The 24,119-nt window shown below is 44.7% G+C and overlaps 1 protein-coding gene across 9 annotated transcripts in view; it reads left to right on the top strand.

Moving 5' to 3' along the window:
• The window catches only part of TDRD5 (tudor domain containing 5), a 1,318,580-nt gene that overhangs the window by 92,662 nt on the left and 1,201,799 nt on the right, over positions 1-24,119 (top strand). The gene's annotated exons all lie outside the window — the stretch shown is intronic.

Genomic DNA, 24,119 nt, shown 5'->3' with positions numbered 1-24,119 from the left:
ACTTCAGTTATGTCAATGTAAGTTGTATTAAGGCCTAGAGGTTAATAGTATAATAACTAGGCATTCGTACATTTCTAACATTAAGGTGTTACTCAATGGTATTGGTATTACTGGTCTACTAAGGTCAGTTCCTTTAGAGAGGGCGACAGCCTGACCGTTATAAAAATTGATAATTAATTTGGGGTCTCGTATAATTGATTCGTTAACTGTTGGGATATTAACCCAATACAGTCAATTACTTAAAATTTCATGTATAATGTTGTAACTTAACCCTCATAAAAATAGGAAAGCGAATACTTCTTCCTAAATTATACACTAAATAGCATAAACTTAAATACTAACATTATTATGTGGACACATTTCATACACGTACATATACAGCAATACTAAATTTCATACTAAGGCAATCAAAACACTACTGCATTAATTCTAAATTACATACGAGGGCAAATAAAACATTACTTGTCACTTGTCTCTGGATTCATAGAGAGGTCAACTTTTCACTATTTTGCAGAACATACATGGATCACTCGGCCTCAAACCCGGTTCTGCCTTGACCACTTCCAACTTATTTAGTTGAGTCCCTAGTAGCTTCCGGTCTTACCTCTGGGATCCCTTAATAGTGTGTTAATACACATTCTTGCATGCAAACAATAAAATGATATATTATTGTAAAAATTGCTACTGTCTTTACATATAAAACGGAACGGACCTCACACAGTTCCCACCATAAAAAAAAACACCAAACACCTGCCCCTTAGAAATGCAGAGACTTTTACTGAACAACTGCATCTCTTTTACCTTTCAAAGGTGTGCAAGTCACTTCTTGGGGGACAAGAAGTATTCTGGGCTGGCAATTGGTGAAGTCAAGCAGAAGTCCTGGCTGGCACGCCAATATGTTGGAGGAAAATCTAATAATGTAATACAGAACAATTTTACACAATAATATCATTTTAATAATCAGTCAATTGGGAAAATCAGCTAGCCTCAAACAGAGACCAAGGTTTGAAGTTCAAAGTTCTGGATTACACGCAGTAGTATATATACTGGAAAAGCCACAAAAACACCGGTTACTAATTCTTCTGTGACGCAAATAGCAAGCTGGGCAGATAAGATAGTACCTAAACACTGTACATGCCTATGATTAGCAGAAGCCCCCTCTTTTGGGTTCAGTTTATCAGGGTGAGATAATCATAGAAACACATTTTTGTTTACCTGCATAGCGAGTGGTTATCTCTTGTTTGACGTCACTCGACCCATCCACGCCTATCTGACTCGCATATTCTCAACAGGCTTGGTTAGGGCAGACTCCACCCTTGTTTACAGCCTATACTCCGTGCTTCATGACGGGGCAAAAACACATTTTTACCGTTGACCTCTTGTTGTGTTTGTTTAACATAGAAATGTGGTGACCTTTTCTGTGGTGTCTATACCAATTATTGATGTCCTGTTAAGTTTGAATCTGCAAAGAAATTTACTCTATTAATGTGATTCAGCGCAGCTAAATTGTCCATACAGATTTTATGTGTGTTTCCTAAAACTAATGTGCACTGTGACCGGTGTATTTCTGCGTAACCCACAGTTATCTTTTTCAGCACATCCCTTGATTGGCCTTGTCTGGTTCACTACTTACATAGGTTTAAAACTGTCCCTCACCTGAAATGGTTGTTGTGGGGTTTGGGATTTTATATTTGTGTGTATGTGTCTATAAAATGTATTCCTATTATTTCACTACATAACCCGGTCTCCCTTTTTGTGGATTGGCAACAGGATGAAACCTTTCTACGAATTTGGGACACATGGCAGTTCATAAGAATAAGACAAAAAAGAGGCTGTAGCCTGGTCACCCAATTGTCTAAATTCAACTTGTATATGGAATGGGGATTTCAGTTGCTCCTGGCCCCCCATTTAACTTACGGGACCTTATACATTACTTTACCCGTGTTTATTGATAGGCTGTTATTGTTGTGCATTACAGAGTTGGTTAATGAACATGAGGCTTCTTTCATCTGTTTATATGTTGTCCACCGATGTTTCATGTGAGCAATATAAATGTTAATGTGGGCCACTTGGGACTGGAAGCCACTCTTTTCCCTTCTTGTCGGGGCTTTGATGTGTCTGGCGGGTGAGCATGTGGAGCGTTTCCCGTTGAGTATCATTGTGGTTCTGTTTAGCCTCCTAAAGTGATATTTTTGATTATATATTTTGATGTTATTGTCTGCTGTCACAGCCTGTGGGCTAACACAGAGTGGTATTGGTCTTCACCAGATGCATCCCCTGAAGTCGATGCAGGCAGGTTCTCGTCTTTGGCAGTTGCAGCATTCAGTCCTATGCAGCAGCTCTTCTCAAGTGGCTCATTCCACTAGGCCCTCTGGGGACAATGGCAAGGATACCTGACAGGAATGTGTTGACTTGTGAGTATTATTTCACCAGACTCCCAGCTAGAGCTACAACTGGAGACTGGGGACTCTGCTGGCTTCGGTCATGAGCAGGTTGATATGTCTTGGTGCACCACTCTTCAGGGACATGCTGAACTTCTCCTCCTGCCAGGTATTCCTCTTCTCTCTCTGAGCAGGCAGGCAGACTTCTCCAGCTAGTTGAAACCATATGGTAATGTCCATTCACCTCTGGGAGACTGGCTGTCATGTATATGCGAACCCTGCTCACACAACAGACGACACCTAAGGTCTTGAGGAACTTGAATCTGGAACAAAATGGAGTGGTTTGGAACCCACTTTTATATACATTTTCCAGAAGGGGGATGTGGGTCAACTGCCAAAGTTTTCACTGCCTATGAAGATGGTGCACTATCCCAGGTCACAGAACCATGTTTTCGACCTTGCGTTCTCAGCAGCTGTGCACATGTTCAGTTATCATGACTCCAGGGCCAGAATAAATAAGCATACTAGTTTGACATGCAGGTGTACACTTCTATTTACCGTGCAGGAGACAGGTCCATCCCAACAAACTGTTTCTCACAGGATTTGAGGTGAGGAATATTGTAAGTTCTGTAATAACAATTCAAATCTGCCCTCATAACTTTAGTATCTGAGATCATGAATAAATGCAAGCCTTTACGTTGTTGATAGACTGCGATCTGTCTGAATACTTTTTTCCTTCATAAACACACTTTACTTGCTTTGCGTTTGTAGGAGCTTTAAGACGATGTATTACATTTATGATCACCAAGTGTGCAATGGCGAGTACTAGCCTGGGACTCGACGTTTCATGACATCATGTTTTTATTCCTGCCACAACATCCAATTCTGAGTCTTTGATAAAAGCACAGATGCCTACCAAATATGCTCTATTGGGCTTGCATTAATTGAGAAGCATTGTAATACATGGTGGTCTTCTGTTATGGTAGTTCTCTTGCTTTAATGCTATGCTCAGGTAAAGCCTACATCTTCCTTTTTTGATGCTTGATTTCTACAATAAACAGGTCGACAAACAAATACTCGCCGTATCCAAACCTGCATATCATTTGGAGACAAAGCTTCCTAAATGTCATCATACCAATAAATACAACTTACATCGCATATTACACATATTCGTTCCCCTTCCCTTCTTCTAATCATGTCAAGTTTTACTGCCACCTCCACTTATATACTTTAAAATCTTAGGATTGGTTGTCATATATTTCAAATATCTTTTGAATGGTCTTTTCTCCTCTTTTTAAAAATTTCTTTTTTTAACAGCTTTATTTATTTTACTCCGAACAAAACAAATGGACAAAACATTAACCCAGAGAAGCACATACTAATGGTAGAGCAATTCAACCTAAATGGACGTATCAGTGAATATGTTATGTTAACCATTATTATTTTTTTTTTTTTTACGGGATTACCAATAAGGTGACTTGTCACTGTTGAGTCTCTTCAGATATGTTTTTGATAGTTTCCTTAAGGCAAGTTGCACCTAAAGGCATTTTTTAGGTTTTCCACTTCAGTGATGCTGCATATGAAAAGGAACAGCCTCCTTGAGAGGGTAGACCTTTGTTTCAGTTTTCATCTTGTGGGGGCCTCCTTCTACAAAGATTTCAAACCACTTAAGCGTCAAGCCTCAGTCAGTCAGTCAGTCATAACTTTATTTCGCAGATTGAATAACGGCATAAAAAGTATTCTACAAAATGTACATTCCAAATATTAAAAAAACATTACAGAATAAAAGAGACCTTTATCAAAACTCAGTTAATAGAATTTAAAAAGAATATAAAAACATGATCAATAAAAATGATTCATCACTATAAGAGCAGGAATTAATCAGATGAATTTTTATATTGGTTATAAAATTCAGACTAGGGAATTCGATTTCTTGTCTTTATAGCAGATAAAAAGAACGAGGCCAGAGAAAAACATACCAAGGGGTCGGGTAATTGCTGCTAGCAATAAAGTGCTGTGCGGCATTGTCTAATCTTTAATTTGCGTATATGCAAAAGGATGTATCTATTCCTTTCATTAGTATACAGCTTACAGCTTGCAGAAAAAACCAATATGCAAATCGTCCTGAGGAGAAAGGTTGTCACATGGACAGGAAGAGAGGGCATCAATGGAATACATTTTGGAAGCCTAGCATGAGCGGGATGTATTTTAACCTGAATGTCAATAATATGTATCTGTACTGGAAATTCGTTACAAATGACTGATATGAAGTTGAAATATTACTTATGCTAGGAGCTAAAAGATAATGTCTTACTGTGATCAAGTTACAGTTGAGGTCATACCTCTTTCTATCAAAATGATCTACTTCAATTTCTTTTTGAAATTTTCAGACAAGACTTCGGGTCCTCTTATAAATTATGTAACCCGATTACCAGTAGGTTAACCTCGATGTATTTTAGCCATTTGATTTTATGTACACCATCTAAATTCAAGCAGTCTGCCAGGATATGTCTAGTTTCTTTCTTCCAGACTGAGTGCCACAAAAGGATTGGCGCAGTATGAATTTTATCCGTTATATAAGGGACACTCTGCTCAGAGTGGGCATTGTAAGAGGAACAGGATTGTGGGACACATCAACTTTAAAAAAAAAAAAAAAAACGTCCTTTATACTCAGCAATTTTGAAATATCTGAGTGACCCCAGACGGCTGTCCCGTAAGCAGCGGTAGATAATGTTTTTGCCTCATAGATCTCTCGCCTGGGGTTGGAGCGCGCATGCGCTCCCCGTCTGCGAGAGCTATAGTCATCAAGGCAGTTTCATGAAGGGGACTCGAAGCCCCTCCCCTCGTTTTCATTGGGTAGCGTCAGCGTATATGTTAAACGCTGGCATCCCATTGAAAAGGAGGGTTTTTCGTTGCCGCTCTTTCGCCTTTTGGTCCGGCCCATCCGGACTGGCTCGTCTGCTTTGCGGCTGTTGCAAAGCAATTTCTTATCTTTAGGAGGCGTGTTAGATAAACACGCCGTGAGAGCCAGTCTGGATGGGCCGTCTCAAAGGAGACAGGGCGCCACGTGTTTATTTTTGCATCACGCTTTCACTTTAAAGTGAAAAGATGATGCAAAAATTAACAGCGGCTGCTTGGCGAGCGCTTTGTTATCTTTTATATGGTTGTTCGCCTGAGATTAGGTCCCTTTTTGCGCTTCGTTTTGTTCTCAGAAGTTTAGACGACGCTTCAGACCTGCACATTTTCAAAGGCATTTATGATTTTGCAGGGCCTTGTTGAAGATGAGATTGTAAGGTCCTTTAAAACAATACCTTCTGCATTGTTGGCAGGGCTTTCAAGCGCATCTCGCGCTGCCGCAGTGCAGCCTAGCAATGCAGCATCATCACCTCTGAGGCCGCCAAGCCACATTTCAATGGCTTCACCGAAGCACCTCACGGATGAAAATCTGTTTAGACACTACGAGCTCTTTTCACACACAGCTTTGAGAGGATGCCATGTTACTCCTCGAGCAAGAGCCGTGCTTTTGCTCTGCGAGCAAGCACCCCAAAAGCTGTGAGCGTAAGGTCCCTCGGCAGTAAGGCTGCTTGCAATCCCCATTTCAGCAGAGCGTCATTTGCATACTTCTCCCTGTTGGCAAAATGACGTAATGTGCAGTCTGAGATGGATAATTAAACCACGAAAGTCAAGGCTGCGCAGCAACCCTCTGCAGAATTAAGTACTCCACACACGTTTCCTTTGAAGTAACCTAGAAAATAATGGCCTCCTTTATTAGCCGTCACCGACCAGAAGTGGCCGCGCTTTGATGTCTGTGCAAGAGTGGAATCCATCTACGTAAGACCAAACGTTATGATTGGGGCATATTGGGATTTCATTTTATGTTCTTATGGTTCTGGACAACGGCAGTGCCTGGAACGGTAGTGGAAGCTCTAGTGAGCTACTCGGCTTGGAGTGACATCTTGGAATTATGGACATGTAGCACTTAGTGTGTCACAGTTTTTTGTGACATTGTCTAGTCTCAGTGTTATGTTATTGAACACTTGTTTTCACCTGCCTTCAGCAGCGGGCCATGTTGCCTAGTAACAAAGACACGCCCTAAGGAGGGAGGCATGCGCCTAACATTGGCACATGAGCTGCTACGTTATAACCTTTAACATTCAGCAAATGACTGACAGCACCACTCTTTCAGCTGAGTGAAAAGGCCAGTTTTACTCTGGTACAGCTGCTAACAAGGTGCATGGGAAGAAAGTAAGCGTTATTAGTCAGTAGACAAGACCGGACTCCGTCACCTGGACATACTGGCAACTTGTTCCCAGGCATAACCCCCACGAATGGGTCCACAGATACCAGACTTAAACCCCGTCCTTGCCCCCACCACCCCCTCCATCACAAACCTTTCTCGCTTAAATTGAAAATCCCTGTTTCTGTGAATGCGGCCCCTTTCTTAGCCTCCTGCATGTAAGTGGCCTGAGGCCGGTGTCGTGATAGGGCTGCTTGTTTGTCCTCCTTCTCCCTATAATGCCAGAATCTTTGTGTTTAGAAGCTCCTCCTTTGTTCTTTTGATGCTCGGTGACCTTCAGTCACCCTGGTCCATTGCGCCACTGCCGCGTGCTGCCAGCTCTGAATCCCCACACAGGTTGATTATAAACCTGTAAGATTGCTGCCGTCTGTTACGTAGCTTTCAGGGTAATGAAGGGTGGCTGTTCCATGAGTACCTTCAGAACAGAAGCTCTACAGAATTTTGCAGTTGCGATGGCCAGTTTTGTTTTTAACAATTTCTCAATTGCGTTTGTGCTTCAGTGCTCTTCTTAGTGCACATTTTGGCCGCAGTTCTGACCTATGTCTTCTTTTACTGGCCTTTCTTCCTATAGTGATCAGTGACTCCATGTCCCCAAACACTATCGCCTACCAAATGCATTACCCGATTTTGTGTACTCAGCCCATCCTAGTTAGAGCATCAGAAAGTTGGTGTTGCCTCTTTCTTGAAATAATGCTATGACAACCAGCGGAAGTCTTGACATGACACTGTGCGCTGCTGAAGTGTCATTGACTACCAGTTAACATCATAGGTTAGTTATAACTTGACTTAAGTAATCCTGTGCTATTTCAGTTTTTTTTTCTCTTCAATCGAGCAAAAATTTGTAGAGAAGTACCCCTGTATGGTGGGTCTTCCAGCATCATGAAGAAAACCATCACCCGGAAAAATTATTGCATTTACATTTAGAGACATGCTTTAGAACAGTAGATTGGAATTTGTCTATTACTCTACCTTATGATGAGCAGATTAGCACTGAGTTTTGAACTAGCGTCTCTTTCCTTGGCTTCCTGGCATGTGTGCTGTGTGATGCACCCAGACTCCCTCATTCTGTTTTGACTGATTTGCTCTGCTTGGCCGTGGGCCTATAAGCGTGCTTCTTAACCCATGCCAATTCCCCGGCTGTGCCCTGCTAAAATCGATTAAAAAAAGAGGATTGAGCGGTGATGCCGAACTGTTGTCACTGTGTCGCATTCTGTTTTACACATTTTGTGTAGCAGTTCGGTTCCTCCCACCCGGTCCTCCATGTTTCTGCACTCTGCTGTGGTAGTCCCTATTCTGAATGGACGTGTGCCATCACTTTGCAGAACATGACCCATAAACTCCTGCAACCAGCATCAACTGCAAACAAACCACCTACATCCGAGTGGAGCACTGGCCTTCCTGAGGGCTTGCTCCCGGGAACATTTTCTGTTCAGTAGAGTGACGCCTTAGAGGAGCCCCCCTCAGTACTATCGATAGATATACAAGTTACCTTACCTTTAACTCTACAACAGACCTGAACCAGACTGCCCTCATCAGAATGTAATTCTATATTTGTTATATGGTCCCTTTACCCAAATAACATTACAGTACAGCAAATAGTGTGCAAAACAGCGACTTAAAACAGTGATCATGCTTGAATTGACAATGATAGTGCAAGGTGTAGTAGTGTCTAGAAAACTGTTCATAATGGGGGCTGGCATGCTCTTCAATTAAGGAAGAAATCTGGACAAGGTGAAGTGTGAAGCGCATGAAAGCCAGATTTATATTTGTTACATTTGTTATTTCAAGGTCTTTGTCGAATTAACTTTCATCCAACTGGTGCCTATTTTCATGGATCTCAACGCGTTTTGAGCACGGTGGCCAGCAGGGTGGGCATACATGGAAGCAGAGTATGGCAGTGCTCTGTGCTGTCGGGCTTTCCTTTCCATTTCTAAATAGTGATGGGACACAGAGGCTGATTGAGCGTCCAACATTGGCCTATTACTTCTCGGCCCAGTGGTTTCCAGCGGTGCATACTCTGCCATGCCACTTTCAGAAAACAGTTCCCATGTTTTGCAGACTGTTTCCAATACTGTTAGAAGTTGATTTTAAATATCATTCTACCGCCATCGCCCTTTAGTGATGACTTTTAGGTCCCCTTGCAACAGAGCCCTAATCCCAGCTCCGAACAGCTTATGGTTTGAGGGCAGTGCACAAGCTTTTTCAGAAAACCATAACCCCTTTTGATCGTTTTTAGGTCTCGCGTGGTGTGGCAGCCAATGCGCTGCTCGCCTCGCGAGATTTATTGCTAACAAGGACTTTCAGAAGAGGGCTTTAAGCTCTGCCCCTCATTTCCATTGGCTGGCGTCACAGTTTATGCTAAACGGTGGCCTGCCATTGGAAATGAGGTTTTTCTGTAGACGCCCTTTTGCCTCCGAGCCGGACTCTGTGGCCTGCTTTGCATCTGTCGCAAAGCACTTTCTTAACTTTATGGGGCCATGTGTTTATAATTTAGAAACACATGGCCCCATAAAGACGAGATCCCCATGCTCCGGCTGCAGTGCGGTCCTCTTTCACATTCGGGACCGTGCTTGGTATTCGTTGTGCTCTTTCCATTATGGCTGCTGTCAACAGCGGCAGAAGAGTACACATCCTGCCGGAATCCAGCTACTTGGTTTGATTTGCTATGACCTTTCATCTCTTTTTCTGGACTTTACTTTAGCAGGGCGTCCTAGTAAACCAGTAATTTAAACATTTAGATTCGGTTTGTAAATACTGCCTTCTCCAGTTTACATTGTTGAATATGGCCATGTTTTTTTTGTAAAAATCTTTTTATTAACATTTTCAATTTTGAACAATTCTGCAATACCATATAATTCCATCATTACATATATCCCATCGTCAAAATTCAAGACCTTTTTAAATGCATCAGCAACATGTGCACAATTATCTGAGCAGTGCGTGACCGACGCTCTATCCACGTCAAACTACTGACTCTTAGTCCCCTTTGTGTACAGATTGTCTAATCGGGATTATCTGACAGCGTCATTCCCTGTGGGGGCTCGCAAATATTTCCCCGATATTCGTTCCACTTCCCCCAAATTCTAGACCACATCTTTGGGCATCTCCTGTGTACATATACTGATTTTTCCGTCACCATTAATTCGTCCATACCATTACACCCTTTTCGTAGTGTCGGGGCTTGCCTGTCTCACCACCGTTGCGCGATATTTCTTTTCGCTAGCGCCATACCAATCGTTACCCATGCTTGCGCTGCAAGATTCAGGTCTGTGTCCTCCCATATGTTTAATATGCATCGCTTAGGTTCCGGCACCATCGTTATATCAGTGACCTGCGCGATTGTGCGCATTATTGCTTTCCAGTACTTATTGATTTCTATGCATTCCCATAATGTGTGCCAGAAGGTGCCCAGTTCTCCGCATTGTCTGAGGCAGAACGGTGTGTCCGCTCTCAGTAGTTTATGTAGGAGTGTCCTAGTGTAGTATGTGCGATGTAGCACCTTCAGCTGTACCAAATTAGATCTCGCAGAGATCGCCACCTCTTTTGGGGATGCTAACGCTGCTTGCCAGTCTGTTTCATCTAACTCACCCACGTCGTCTCCCATCTATTTTTCAGGGTTTCTGTCGGATCTGGTTGGTTATTTATAATTTTTTTGTAGGTACGTGAGATGGCTTTTTCCATCATCTGATCCGTGAGTAGTCTGTCTTCTAGGGGTGATGATTCTGGCAGCTTTGCGCCTGGCTGGATTAGTGCCGTCAGTGCATGCCTAATTTGCAGGTATCTATATGTCTCTGTGTCTGCCAAACCATAACTTTGTTGCAGTTGTGTAAAAGGGACGATCTCCCCCCTTTTCCATAGGTCCCCCACCTTCGAGATGCCGATGATATCCCATTGCCTAAATCCCTTTGAGTTTCTTAGCTTACCTAGTTTCTTTGTGTCCCAGAGTGGTGTCGCCTGCGTCAAGACTCCTTCCCATCCCATGTCCCTCTGCGCCTCATGCCAGATCCTAATTGTATGCGCTGTAAGATTGCTAGTTTTATTCCTGTTGTATAGCTCTCCCATGATACCATCTGATCCCAGCAGATATCTGTCCATTCGATACGCCGGATCTAGCTGATCAGCGTGTAGCCATTGGTTTATTACCGCCAGTTGGGAGGCCCAATAGTATACTTTAATGTGCGGAAGTGCTATTCCGCCATCATACCAGCCCTTCACCAGTTTGTGCATCGCAATACGTGTCACCCTACCATCCCACAGCAGCCTGTTTACTTCGCTGTTGACTTCTTTGAAGTATGATGGGTGTATCGGAAATGGTGTGTTTTGTAGGGCGTACAAAAACCTAGGGAGTGCCATCATTTTAAAGAGGGACGCTCTACCTAGCAAGGTGAGTGGCAGCGCACGCCAGCACTGTACATCCCTATGGAACCGCTCCAAGGGCTTCTTGAGATTTTCGGCTATGAAGCGTGTGTCCTGGCTTGTTACATATATGCCTAAATATTTAAACCCTTCGGTCGCTATCCTTATGTCACAGTCACGCGGGAGTCGAGGTTGATCGCCCGATAGTATGTATATATGTGATTTCGCCCAATTAATAGTGTATCCTGACACACGCCCGTATGCTGCACAGATATCCATCAGGCAGTTTAAGGTGCGGGCCAGCGAGGCCAGGTACAGCAATATGTCGTCTGCATATAGCGATATGCGGTCCTCCCATCCCTGCTCCCATTTAAGCCCATGGATTACCTGATCTTGTCGTATCCATGCCGCCAGAGGTTCTAAAACTATTGCAAATAAGAGTGGTGACAGTGGGCATCCCTGCCTTGTCCCTTTTGCCAGTGGGAAGGTGTCTGAGATTCGCCCATTGGCCACCACTTGTGCCAGTGGCTTTGCGTAGAGTAATTCCACCCATTTTATGAATCTGGGTCCGAATCCCAGGTGGTGAAGCACTGCGAACAAAAAGGGGCACTCTACCATGTCAAACGCCATTCTCGCGTCCAATGATAGGATTATTGCGTCTTCTCTAATTAGGGATTTTCTAGCCATGACACCATGTAGCCTCCTCAAGTTCTGGGCCGTATTTCGGTGCGGCATGGACCCCGATTGATCCGGGTGAATCACCGTTTCCAAATACGGCTGCAGCCGCATTGCAAGTGCTTTAGCTAGTATCTTGGCTTCTGCATTAATTAAAGATATGGGCCTGTACGACATGCAGCTTTGTGGTGGTTTGCCCGGTTTGTGTATCGCTACTGTCGTAGCCAGGCGCTGGTCTCTAGGGAGTTCCCCGTTCTCTAAGCTATCTTTGTACATGTTAAGTAGGTGGGGTGGCAGAATAGCGGTCATCTGTCTAAAGAGTTCCACTGGAATGGCGTTGGGTCCCAGGGCCTTACCTGTGTGCAGAGCTAGTATTGCCTGAGTCATTTCTTCTTGCGTGAAGTCCGCCTCTAGTGCGTCCACTGCCGTCTGGGTTAGTGTTGGCATTTTAATACATTTCAGAAAAGCTCTATTGTCGTCTACTGTGGCCGTGGCTGTCGGAGCATATATGTGTTCGTAATGGGTTGCCAGCGCATCTACTATTTCTTGGGGTTGCCAGCGCATCTACTATTTCTTGGGGATCTGTGATTGCTGCTCCACCGTGTGTGTCTAGCTGCGCTATCCATCTACCTGCTTTATCCTTTTTATCTAGCCAGGCCAGAAGTTTCCCCGCCTTGTCTCCCTGCTCATATACGGTGTTCTTTGTCGTCTGGAGTCTGGATTTTGACTCTTCCCATACAAATGTCTTGTACTCTTGTTGTGCCAACTGGAGCCCGTGTGTGGTGGCAGCCGTTATGTCGGCGGCATAGTCTGCCTCCGCTCTCTTCAGATTCTGTTCTAGCATCTGTATATGTTGGTTTTGACGTTTCTTGTGGTGCGCTACTAGTGATATTGCCTGGCCACGGAGGACCGCTTTGTAGGCTTCCCAGAGGGTTGTGGGTGACTTCACCGTGTGTTCGTTATCTATGAAATAACGTTGTGTAACTGTAATAAGCTGTTCCTTGATCTCTTTGATTGCTAAGTATTGTGGATATAATGGGAAAACCCTGCGCCTACCCGGGATGTCGGACGCGTATGTCAGCATTACTGGTGAATGGTCCGAAATCCCCCTGGGCATATGTGCCACATTCGTTATCTGTTCCAGCCCTAACGACAGAGTGAATATGTAATCAATTCTGGACTCACTATTGTGTACTCCTGAATGGAAAGTGTATTGGCCATCATGCGGATGTCTAGCCCTCCAAGCGTCTGTTAGGCCAACTGCATTAATAAAGTCCCTGAGCTTGGCACTTGAGCTGCTGGGTCCTCTAGGGGGACGCCTGTCTATGGATGCATCGGTGACCGCGTTGAAATAACCCCCTACAATCGTAGCTCCTTGCGGGAGCGTAAGCAGGAAAGCGCCCAGGTCTGGGAGCGCTGAACTATGTAGAGCAGGCGGGATATACACCGAGACCAAGTTGGATCGCCTCCCTTCCCATTGACATGTAACTGCTGCAAATCTGCTGTGGTTGTCTGACCATGTCTTTTGCACTATCAGTGGGCAGCGTTTCTAGATTAAAACTCCCACCCCCCCCTAGATCCAGAGGTAAACTCTGAATGTACTGCCATTTTATAGCCCCATCTGTCTAGCGCTTTACACGCAGAACCCATCAAGTGCGATTCCTGTATCAATGTCACCGCTGGTCCTTTCCTTTTAATGTATTGTAGCACTAGCCCCCTCTTTATGTTGTCCCCCAACCCGTTTACGTTCCACGACAGCACCGATAGGTGCTTGGTGTTACCAGTATCTTCTATGTTGTGTGGGTTTTCAGCAGCCATTAGTGAGTGCTATATACCTGGCCCGAGTTGCATGACTATCTTGCATGGAGGCTTCACGAAAACTGTAATGAGTTAGATCGATATAAATGAGTACTTGCCGTTTGGTATGCAGTTGAACCAATTTAGACAACAACCCCTGTAAACTCCCCTTGCCCCCCCACCCACCTCACTGCGTCCCTGCCCGGCGGATTCCAAACTACCCACCACCCCAACTGAGCAGAGTGCTTAATCCCCATAACTGTGTACTTGCGTGCCAGGGGGCGACCAGTCCTAGTCTCCCCCTCGGAAATACGTAATGTCCACGGCTGCAAGTCTCTCCTCCTTCTGTCTCATGGACTTCTTTGTACTACTGGCCTCAGTATGTCCTCGCCACGGGACATCGAGGAGTTCCCTTCTCAGTTCAAGTGCCGAAGGGGGGCAGTCCAACCCCAGACCCTCAGCCCGTCCCCCCAGGGTAGAGTCCAGCCACCCTACCATTACCAATGTTATTTATGCATCACTTGTATCCTCTTGGGTGTTGGTGTTTCGTGTACTACAGGCTGCACCTTTCCCCGAGGTGTTTGACTCTGTCGCCCCTTCCGTGGACTGTCCGATTCTCTGTGCTGATCCGCTGTGCCCTTTAGTCCCGCGCCATCCCTACAGCCACTCCGTTGCCTCCGCCGGCGACGTGGAGAACCATGTCTTTCCCTCCGCCTCTATCCTCAGTTTTGCGGGGAAAAGCATTGCGTATTTAAGTTCTCTCTTCCGGAGCTCTCTTTTCACCTCCAAAAAGTCACGTCGTTGCTTTGTTACTAGCGCTGTGTAATCCGGATATATTTCCACTTTGCTATTCTCAACTTGGAGTGGGGGAGCAACACGCGCCGTTTGCAGGATCGTGTCTCGATCGCGGAAGTTAAAAATACGTGCCAATATGGGTCTCGGCGGGGCTCCCGGCTTGGGCATCCAACCCGGCACTCTGTGCGCGCGTTCCACCGAGAAGAAACTGGACAATCCTCGAGGTTGGAGCTTGGTTTTGACGAGGTTTTCCACAAATCGGTCTAACGCCGGGCCGCGTACAGACTCTGGCACTCCCACTAAGCGTATATTATTGCGTCGTGACCGCCCTTCTTGGTCCTCAAGTTTTGCCTCTAATTGCGCCTGGTGTCTTTCCAGAGATCTTACTCTATTTTGTAATGTCTTTGTCTCCGCGGTTAATGCCGTTGAGGCGTCCTCCACCTCTTTTAACCTGTCGTTGATTTTGGACACGTCTGCCCGTAGCAGTGTGATGTCTGTGGAAATGGTTCCTATCGATGTTTGCATTTGCGTTAGTGTGCGCATTACATCGTACAGAGTTATTTCTTTGGGCTGGTCTGGGTGCGCCCCCTTGTCGCCTCTCCCGTGGGTCTCCGGGGTCCAAGGTCGATCTCCGCGGTAGGCGTACTTTTCTAATTTGGCTGCTTGTGTTCCACGTTGGCCTCTTCCCCCCCATGGTGGCCCGTTCCGCCGGTCAATGTACAGGTTGAACGGTAGGGAGTACGGTAATCGCCGCTGCCAGACTGCGCGTGAAATGTCGCGCTCGGCCTTTCGGTTTTCCCTTCTCCCACCGTCGCCCTCCGTGCCGGGTGTGCTATCGACGCTGTTTCCCCACCAGATCCAGTGTCTTGTGTCCGAATTTCGTTGCGCCTTGGCAGTCCGGGGCTACTTCCGTGAGACCCCTTGGTCCGTTTTCTCCAGTGTGTGGATAGGTCGTCAGGGGAGGGGGAGGGGGGGGGGTTCAATATGTAACCCGGCCAGCTTCCGCAGCTCCTCTACCACCCCTCGTTGTGCGTCCCCCTCGATCGGTCTCTCTGCTACGCCATGCGAGTCCTTGAGAATGTGTCCATGTTTGTACCACCAGAGCAGGATCCTAAGTAAAATCGAGAAGTCGTGTTATTTTACACCTTGCTTCTCCCAAGTCACTCCTGTTTGCTGACAAACAAGTGAAAAACTAACCATAACGCAGCGCAACAACTGGTCGAGGTTGTTCACTCCAGAAGCTGATGTTTGCATTATTGAGGACTGCACATTCGGGGATGTTGGTCTTCGGCTGACAAGGTGACGTTTAAAGCGATGCGTCAATTAATATCCAGTTTTTACTTGAAAACATTTTTTATAATGGGCTTCGCTCAATGAAAACCAGGGCGTGCCTTTATTCTGGGTGAAATGGTTGTGTATAGGGCTGTGGTGTGTAGATATTCTTGGGAATGGTCCGTTTGAGTGCTTAGCCTTACTTGAATGTAAACCAATAACATTTATTTTTAGGCAATTAAATGGAACATCTATTTTTTTCCTCTAATGCTTACTTTTATTACAGGTAATAAATAATGCACATTGTAAGCAAAAACATAAAACACCAGAGTAATAATGAATAAATAAAGAGTGACATATATTGGTATAGCGCTGACATTGATAGAGATCTGGGTATCCAGATTATTCCCACTACCACGGATAGAGTAATCTCACAGTTACACGCACATACATTCATCATACGCTAGGGCCCATTTCACTAACATACACTCAAATACTCTACCAGCAATAAACCTGTGGAAAGAAAACCTCCTAAACACCCAGCATCTATATCGAGGTCGATAAGACCTGGTTTTTGTGACTGTCCTTAACACAATCTATACAACATATACAGCAATGATCAAAAATATAAACCCAATAATTGACAAGAAAGAATATCCAACACCATGTTTAAAATTATATTGCTTTATCTAAAATTAGTCAAAGTAAATCAATCAGAGTAAATCATTTTCTCATAGTTACCTATTCTAACTAAGTGTCAGAACGGGTCAGGACAAGTCTCTCGGTAAAGTCTCTCAAGACGAAGTCCCTTCAGCATCGATCCTCAGCAACGCAGATTCAGTACGCGGCAAAGGCAAAATGGCAAGTGGCAAAATGGCCTCCCTAGGCTAACATTCTTATAATGTTTTAGACAATAGAAAGATACATTGGGAACATGTAAAAAAAACTGTAATGTCCGCTGGACCTGCTGAGCAGAGCGAGAAGGAAAGGATGTAACATCGCTACATTTGAAAATCTCCGCTCAGGAAAAGTTCACAAAATATAAAACCACGGAACAGGAACCAAGAAATATAATGTATCTGGTTTGTACTACTTCTCCTCGGCAATCGAGCCACAGTTCACAAGTTTTCTCTAAGGCTCCTTTGTTTCCCAAAGCTGCCAAGGACACTTTCATTTTTCTTGGAGATCCCCCAAAACTGCTGCTGTCCTCATGGAAAGTTTTCAAGAAAAGCCAGCAAGGACCATGGTCAGTTAGCTTCAGGACCATTTCCAGCAGGGGTCTCCCTCGTCTCAGTTTTCATAGTATAAATCACCATCAGGCTCATTATTCAGCCATCTTTTCACAGGCCTCCATAGGCCACAATAGACCATCTTAATTAAGGAGACAAAACAAACGTTACTACAGCATAATTATTAAACAGTGTTAACCCCACTAACACCCTTATGTGTATGTATTTATCTAGCTCTTGCAACATAAAAAGCATTAATTCGAAAAGCGTTTTGTGCTCAAAATAAACAGCACACAGCAACGTTTAAACATGAAAACTCGCACGTTATAGTTATTCAGCACATTTATGCACACTCATGTGTAACTCTCTCTTGTTAAGACAAACTGATTGATTAATATAAACACACTTGCACAAGACAAATAATTAATTATTAATTATTAATAAATTAGTACAACAAATAGACATGCCAGAGCTTCAAAAGCCCCTGAATTTTCAAACTGAAAATTCCGCTCCAGCAACATCACAGTGAGAGCACTATACCACGCCTCTTGACGATATCATGGCACTCTTTTACGTAAACCGATAAAATAACGTAAGGCTCGTCTACGTAAACCTGCGTAAACCGCTGGCACCGTAATGCTCTATTTAAGTAATTGTCTGATGTCACTAACGCTCGATGTGTTTGCACGCGTGTCCTAGCATTACTCCCGGTCGGTATGCAAACAGAGCGAGAGCTGAGGTGCACACCTTGCTGCTAGCTCGAGCTAACAGCTCGGTATTTTAAGGATGAGGGATGTGAGACTAAAATGCAGTCACATGCTTGTTAGCTGAAAAATTACACATACCTACCTGTGAAAACATAAACGTGTTTTCTCAAAAACAAACCATGATGCGATGTGTGGTGTGGGTGCTCATTTTTGTGTTCTTCTGTGTCTTGCATTATACAAGAGAAAGTACTTTAGACTGCAAGATGTCTGGATGTATACGGTATCTCGCAGAAGAGGTCGAGGGGGAGGGAGAGGGAGAGTTACTGGCTTCATTCAGGGCTCAGTCTAGGGCCCTGTTTAATCTCATGTTGTGGAAGTGCGTCTCAGCGCTATACCTCCAGCTACTTAACAGGAGTGATACTTTTATTTGTTGCATATTTTATATAGTGCGAACTCGACCCGAAGGTATTGGAGCGCTTTACACGAGCACAGTATTTACATTACACATTCAGGCACGGGGAGATTAAGGGATTTGCCCAGAATCACAGGATGTGGACGCGACCCCGAGGCTCGAACCCTGGTTTCCAGCACCAAAGTCGGCAGTCTAGCCGACGGACCACATCCCCCTCCCCGCATAAGAGGTCCAATCGTGATGAGGATTTGCAGCGGCAGCACAGTCCTTGTCCTAAATGCGATTGAAAATAATTTGTTAGAAAATAATTTGTTAGGGGATGGCTTTAAACAGTGCTTTCAGTGGGATGAAAATGGAGGGGGCCCTGAAAGGGCTGTGGTCACAGAAGCATAGCTAAGGACGCCTTTTCAAGAGGTAGCTTTTGTAATTAAGTGTGTGGCTTAAACATGCCCTGTGCTTGGCTAAGCATGTCACATGACTAGTATTTGGGCGCTTCTCTGAGTTTTCTGCTACTATTCACCTATCTGCGGCAGCCGTTTTGGATGCAGTTTCTAAAATATATATAACAAAAAAATACAAGCATTGAAAATGCAATAGGTCTCGCCTTTGATTAAGATAAAGATAAAGCCATTTGCTTTGCTAATGGTATTGTATAGCAAAACAAATGGCTTTATCTTAATAAAAGGCGCAACCTATTGCATTTTCAGTGCTTGTTTATTACATTTAATGGCTTCAAACCAAGAGCCCTCCAATACAGTTTTCCTTTACAATAGCTCTATTGGTCACCACATCTAGCCATGTATTTTTCTTAATAAAAATGATCCCAAGATATCCCCACAACCATTATCTCTACAGCAGCATGGCCCACCCCATGCCGCTTGGTCCAACACAGTAACCAGACATGACACAGATTCCAGTAGCCATGTGGAATATACACGTCATGCGCACGCCCACGCGTTGCTACTCCATAGTTTTGTATCTACAACTCCATGAAGTGGAAATAGCCCTAATCCAGGAAACTCACATGTCCAAAGTGGAGTTAGAGCGCTAACACAAGAGGTGGAGGGGCCAGATTTTTGGCACCACTTATTTGGCGCATGCGAGAGGTACACTAATATGGGTCAGGGCGGGAACCTCGTTTGTTTGCGAAGAAGACATAAATGACACAGACTGCATAAATGACGCAGACAGGTATACTCTTGTGAAAGGGCGCTTGAATGGCCAGGAGATGTTATTGGGCTCTCTCTATGCCCCAAATTCGGATCAGGCCTTTTTCCTTGCACGCGTGTCTGAGGTGGTTGCCCACTGGAGTGGGATCCCCTGGCTCCTGGGGGAAAACTTAAACTCCATCTTAAATGTGGACCTAGACCAGTCATTCCCACCCCTGAACAAGACCCTTTCTGCATCCAATGCACAGGCCCTTTCCGTCTGGCTGACACACTGGGCGCTGCACGATGTGTGGGGAATTATTAACCCCACCGCCCGCGTATACTCTTATTAATCGGCAGTACACAGGTTACATGTAGGCCTAGATAGACTGGTGGCCTCACAGGCTTTACTCCCACTTGTCCGGGGTGCTGACTACCTGGGGCAGACCCACTCTGATCATAATCCTCTATTGCTGCACCTCAGATGGGAGGCATATCGTCCTCCAGTTCCCCTTGGCGATTATAGCCTAGTGCCTTTGAAGATCTGGCGTTCCGGTCATCACTAGGGACAGCGATTTTAGCATATTTCGAGCTAAATGAAGGCACAGCCAGCGATGCGCTCATCGAATGGGAAGCCTTGAAAGTGTTCACCAGGGGCTACTGTATGAGGGCAACGTGGAACGTTCGCAAACAGCCCTCCGATTCCCTAACACGGATTGAAGCTCAAATTCTATGTTTCGAGCGTGAAGGGGAGGGGGCAGGCAGAGACTCGTGACGCCTGGTGGCATTGCGCTCCGAACACGCGGACTACATGGCGCGTCTTTGCTGCCTCAATTATGCCGCACACACAGCCCGTACCCACTCTGCTGCGGATAGAGCTGGCAGATTGTTAGCTTGGCTGATCCGACAAGACCAAGCCCGCGCCCCAATTGGAGCGCTACGTGCACACACCGGACTACTCTTAGTCACGCAGCGAGACATACACACAGCTCTGAAGCAACACTACACACTTCTATACCAGTCCCACTGTAGCTGCGACAAACACGATCTGGGGAGTTTCGTAGATGGGCTACAGCTGCCTAAAGTGACTAGCGAGCAGAGAGAGCTGCTGAACGAGCAGATCTCGCTGGAGGAAATTAGCGAATCCTCACAATCCCTAGCGTCTGGGAAGACCTCAGGGCCGGACGGGCTGCCGGCAGAGTATTATAAGGCGTACCGCGCCTCATTGGTCCAGCGTCTTGGCACTTTCCTCACTACTGCATTGGACTCTCGGCGGCTTTCCCCTCCATGTGAGAGGCTCACCTAATATCGTTGCTGAAGCCAGGCAAAGACCCGGTGGAGATGGTATCCTACAGACCCGTAGCCCTTCTCAACCACATACTTGGACACTATATATACTGAGCTACAATATAATACAGACACACCACCTGTAGATCCATCTGACGCCCAAGTTGCAGACCACTAGTGCATACACTGATCAGCGCAGCGTATACACCGCACCACTCTCTTTACAGCAAGCACATACTGGTTGACACAACACACATATGCACATCTTGGAAACGGGGAAGCAGTTGATAACTGGATTGCATGGACCACATGTGCCACTGTCTATGCAACTATGTGGGAGATCCGGGTCATATGTTTTATGTTTTTTTGCACGTGTTTCTTGCGTGGTTACCTGTGAATCTTTTACTGTTCCCTACCTGTACACGAGCGCCAGTGCAACCAAGGACTCTGCATGGTTGCATATGCATATGCATGCGGCGGCAAACATAAACTAATACCCAAGTTTCATTGGACACTTAGGACTGCGAGAAACACCTATACTACGATATCCTCATGTCCCCTCTCACTTTCTCCTTCCCTTACTCCCGTATTGGTGATGTACTGGAAATGCTCCTATTGACTTTGCCCTCCCAGATTCTTTACGTTGCTTTGAGACTTGTACTGATACTGTATAAACATCTACATGTGGAGTGATCTGTATCAACTGAAACACCCAACAGTACATATGATTGTAATTGTCATGATGCGCTTATATGAAAACTCAAAACAGAATCACAAAAAAACAACAACAAAAAAACAATGATCCCAAGATAATTAAATGAGTCCACAATCTCAAGATATCGGCCTTCAATAGCCAAAGTAGGGTGTTTCATTAGTGTCGTACCTGCCACAAGTACTAATGACTTAGTTTGGTTTATCTTCATGTCAAAATTATTCATTAATTTTACGTACTCCTCTATGAGTCTCTGCAGTGTATTACCAGTTTGAGCCAAGAGCACTGCATCGTCTGCATAGAGGAGTATCGGGACAGGAGAAGATTTAGTGAGTACATCTGGGGTAGTACCTACCAAGGCTGATTCCACCGCATTAGCATATAAAACAAATAGGAATGGGGCGAGTACACACCCATGTCTCACACCGCGGGTGATATTAAAATATCTAGTACGTTCTCCCTTTTTTCCGTAACATACACAGGCCATGCATCTCTCGAATAAAGCTAATAATCTGAGTCTCTATTCCCATGTCCTCCATTATTGCCCATAACTTGGAATGAGCCACACAGTCAAAGGCGGCTGATAAATCCATAAATGCCATATACAAATGTGTATTCTTGGCCGCAGTTATAAGGCTTAAATTAAGGCTCTGGTCCCCAGTCCCCTTTCTAAAGCTGTATTGGCTAGGGATTATTATGTTCTTTTCAAGGACCACTCCAATCTGTTCAACAGTACCCGCCCCATTAGTTTTGCTGTCGTTTCTAATAGTGATATAGGCCTATAATTTTTTTTGGGGTGGCCTTATCCCCTATCTTGAAGATCGGTATTTTGACCGATTTCTTCCAGTATGCCAACGGACCTGTCCCGACTGTGGTGTTAAAAACATTTGTAAGTAATGGAGCCCAGAGGTCCTGGTTATCCAAAAAGAAGTCGATCGGGACCACATCGGGTCTAGGGGCCTTAGATCTTTTAGAATGCTTAAGAGTGAGTTTGATTTCATCCAGACTAAAACATAGGCGATCTCCAGGATGACGAAGTGGAAAGGCCGCACACAGAACATTTGCTTGCCCCGGTTTCCCAAAAAGTGCTTCAAAATGTTCAACCCATGCATCCTCATCCACATGAGACTCTAGGGAAATCTTGTTTCCCTATCTTAAAAAGGGGGCGTTAATTATAGACCAAAAATCCCTGCCGCTATTTAATGCTGCAGCTCTTTGCAGATTCTCCCACACCTCCTCTAAACAAATGTAATCTATCTTTTTTATAGGTCAGGCATGATGACTTCACTAAGTTCCAATCTCTAGGTTCTGCCCTTAAGGCATCATTTTTTTTTTTTTTTCCCCCATGCGCCTAATGGCCTGCCCTTAAGGCATCATGAAGATTTTTAAGGGTCTTTGCACACACATCATCAAACCAGCGAACCTTCTTGTGAGTCCCATTTGAGACTGGGCAAAACAAATTAACCTTGATCTCCAATAGGATCCGCGTAAAGGCTGCCGGATGATCAATGTGAAATGTGTCTAAGTCTAAACAGGTCAGAATCTCCTGCTCCATTTTACCCACAATTCGCCCAGTACACTCTACAGTACCCACTTTTTCCCACTTCAGAACAACTTCATTTTTCCCAGCTATAGAGAGCTTTGGCAAAGTTTTCTCTGGTGATTTACACCTTTGGGCTATTGACGTGGAATAAGTGATTGCCGCATGATCGCTGAAGGCGTTAAAATGTATCTTAATATTAGTGAAGCATGATTTAATGGATTCTGAAACTAAAATGTAATCAAGGGTCGAGTATTAAGAACCTGTAGTAAAAGTGGAATCCAACTGGCCAGTTGCACTATCATATGGGTTAATTATCTCAAGGCTATTTGCCATTAGTATCCTATTTAGAATATTTCCATAATCGTTGTGGCAAAAGTAAGGAAGGGGGTCCCCATCAACGTCTAACAACCCACATACAGTGGAGCCCCCCTTTTACAGCTGTGGGCATTAAAATTGCCCATCCAGACAGTGTCGCAGATTTTATAAGATCTTTCCAAAATGTCAGCAATGTCTGTTTCCAGGGGGTCCAGCACCATTGCCTGGTTACCTTCAAAATTATTATTATAGAAGTTAATAAGGATCCAATTGCGGCCTTTATGTGCCTCAAATAATACAATTTGATAATAGGGTGTAGTATTTGAGAATTGTATTACCTTTAATGTCAATGTATTTGCCACTAACGTTACTACCAGCCCTGGACCACATTGTGGGTGTTTGAAAAGACCGATAGTGTCTAGGTTAATCTGATCGATTTTCCATGTTTCCTGAAAACATAATATATCATAATGAGTCACCAAGACCAGCCAATCAGAATTGGCCTTTTTCTTTTTGAATCCAGGTATATTCGACAAGATAACTTAAACAAATTCTAATTCATTACCCTCTTTGCCTAAACCCTCACACAAGGAATCCAAAGTAGGTGGGGGGGGGGTAGAGGGAGCATATCCTTTTCTTTATGCAAGATTGTAAACAAATTGCCCAGTCAATCGCATGCATCCATATCTCCGAATGGAGCGAATCTGTTAAAGAGAGGAACTGAAGCACTCGGTGGGGAATGTAGGAATTCAATAAGGGGTGAGGATAGCAGGGCGCATTCACCTTAGGGTGTGCGGTTGTAAATGGCCTAAGGGGTTTGTAGAAGAAGCCTAGAGGGAGGGCGCATATCTGTGTCAAAGGAAGGAACATTCTGGAGTAATCTCAGTAGGTCACCTACTAGTCGCTGGTTATCAAAATTCTTAACTATACAATCCCCTCCTATGACCTTCGGTGCGGAACCCACCCACCTCACTCTTCTCGCCATGATGAGATGTGGGTATAAGTTTAACCTTCCCTTTGAAAATTTTGAAAGCCAAAATGATGCTTTGTGCATTAGCTGCTCAGTAGATTCCTGTTGGTCAGGTTTTAATATGGGGATATTGGCTAAAACAATAATAAAAAGGGAAGCCGCTGGGGGCAGGTCTAACCTTTCTCCTTCGAAGAACACCATATAATCTTCAAGCCTTGAAAGC

This window comes from Triturus cristatus, chromosome 4_2 (assembly GCF_964204655.1).
Source record: "Triturus cristatus chromosome 4_2, aTriCri1.1, whole genome shotgun sequence".
Taxonomy (NCBI): Eukaryota; Metazoa; Chordata; class Amphibia; order Caudata; family Salamandridae; genus Triturus; species Triturus cristatus.
The sequence above is the reverse complement of the archived record's forward strand: the minus strand, read 5'-3'. Positions and strand labels throughout refer to the sequence as shown.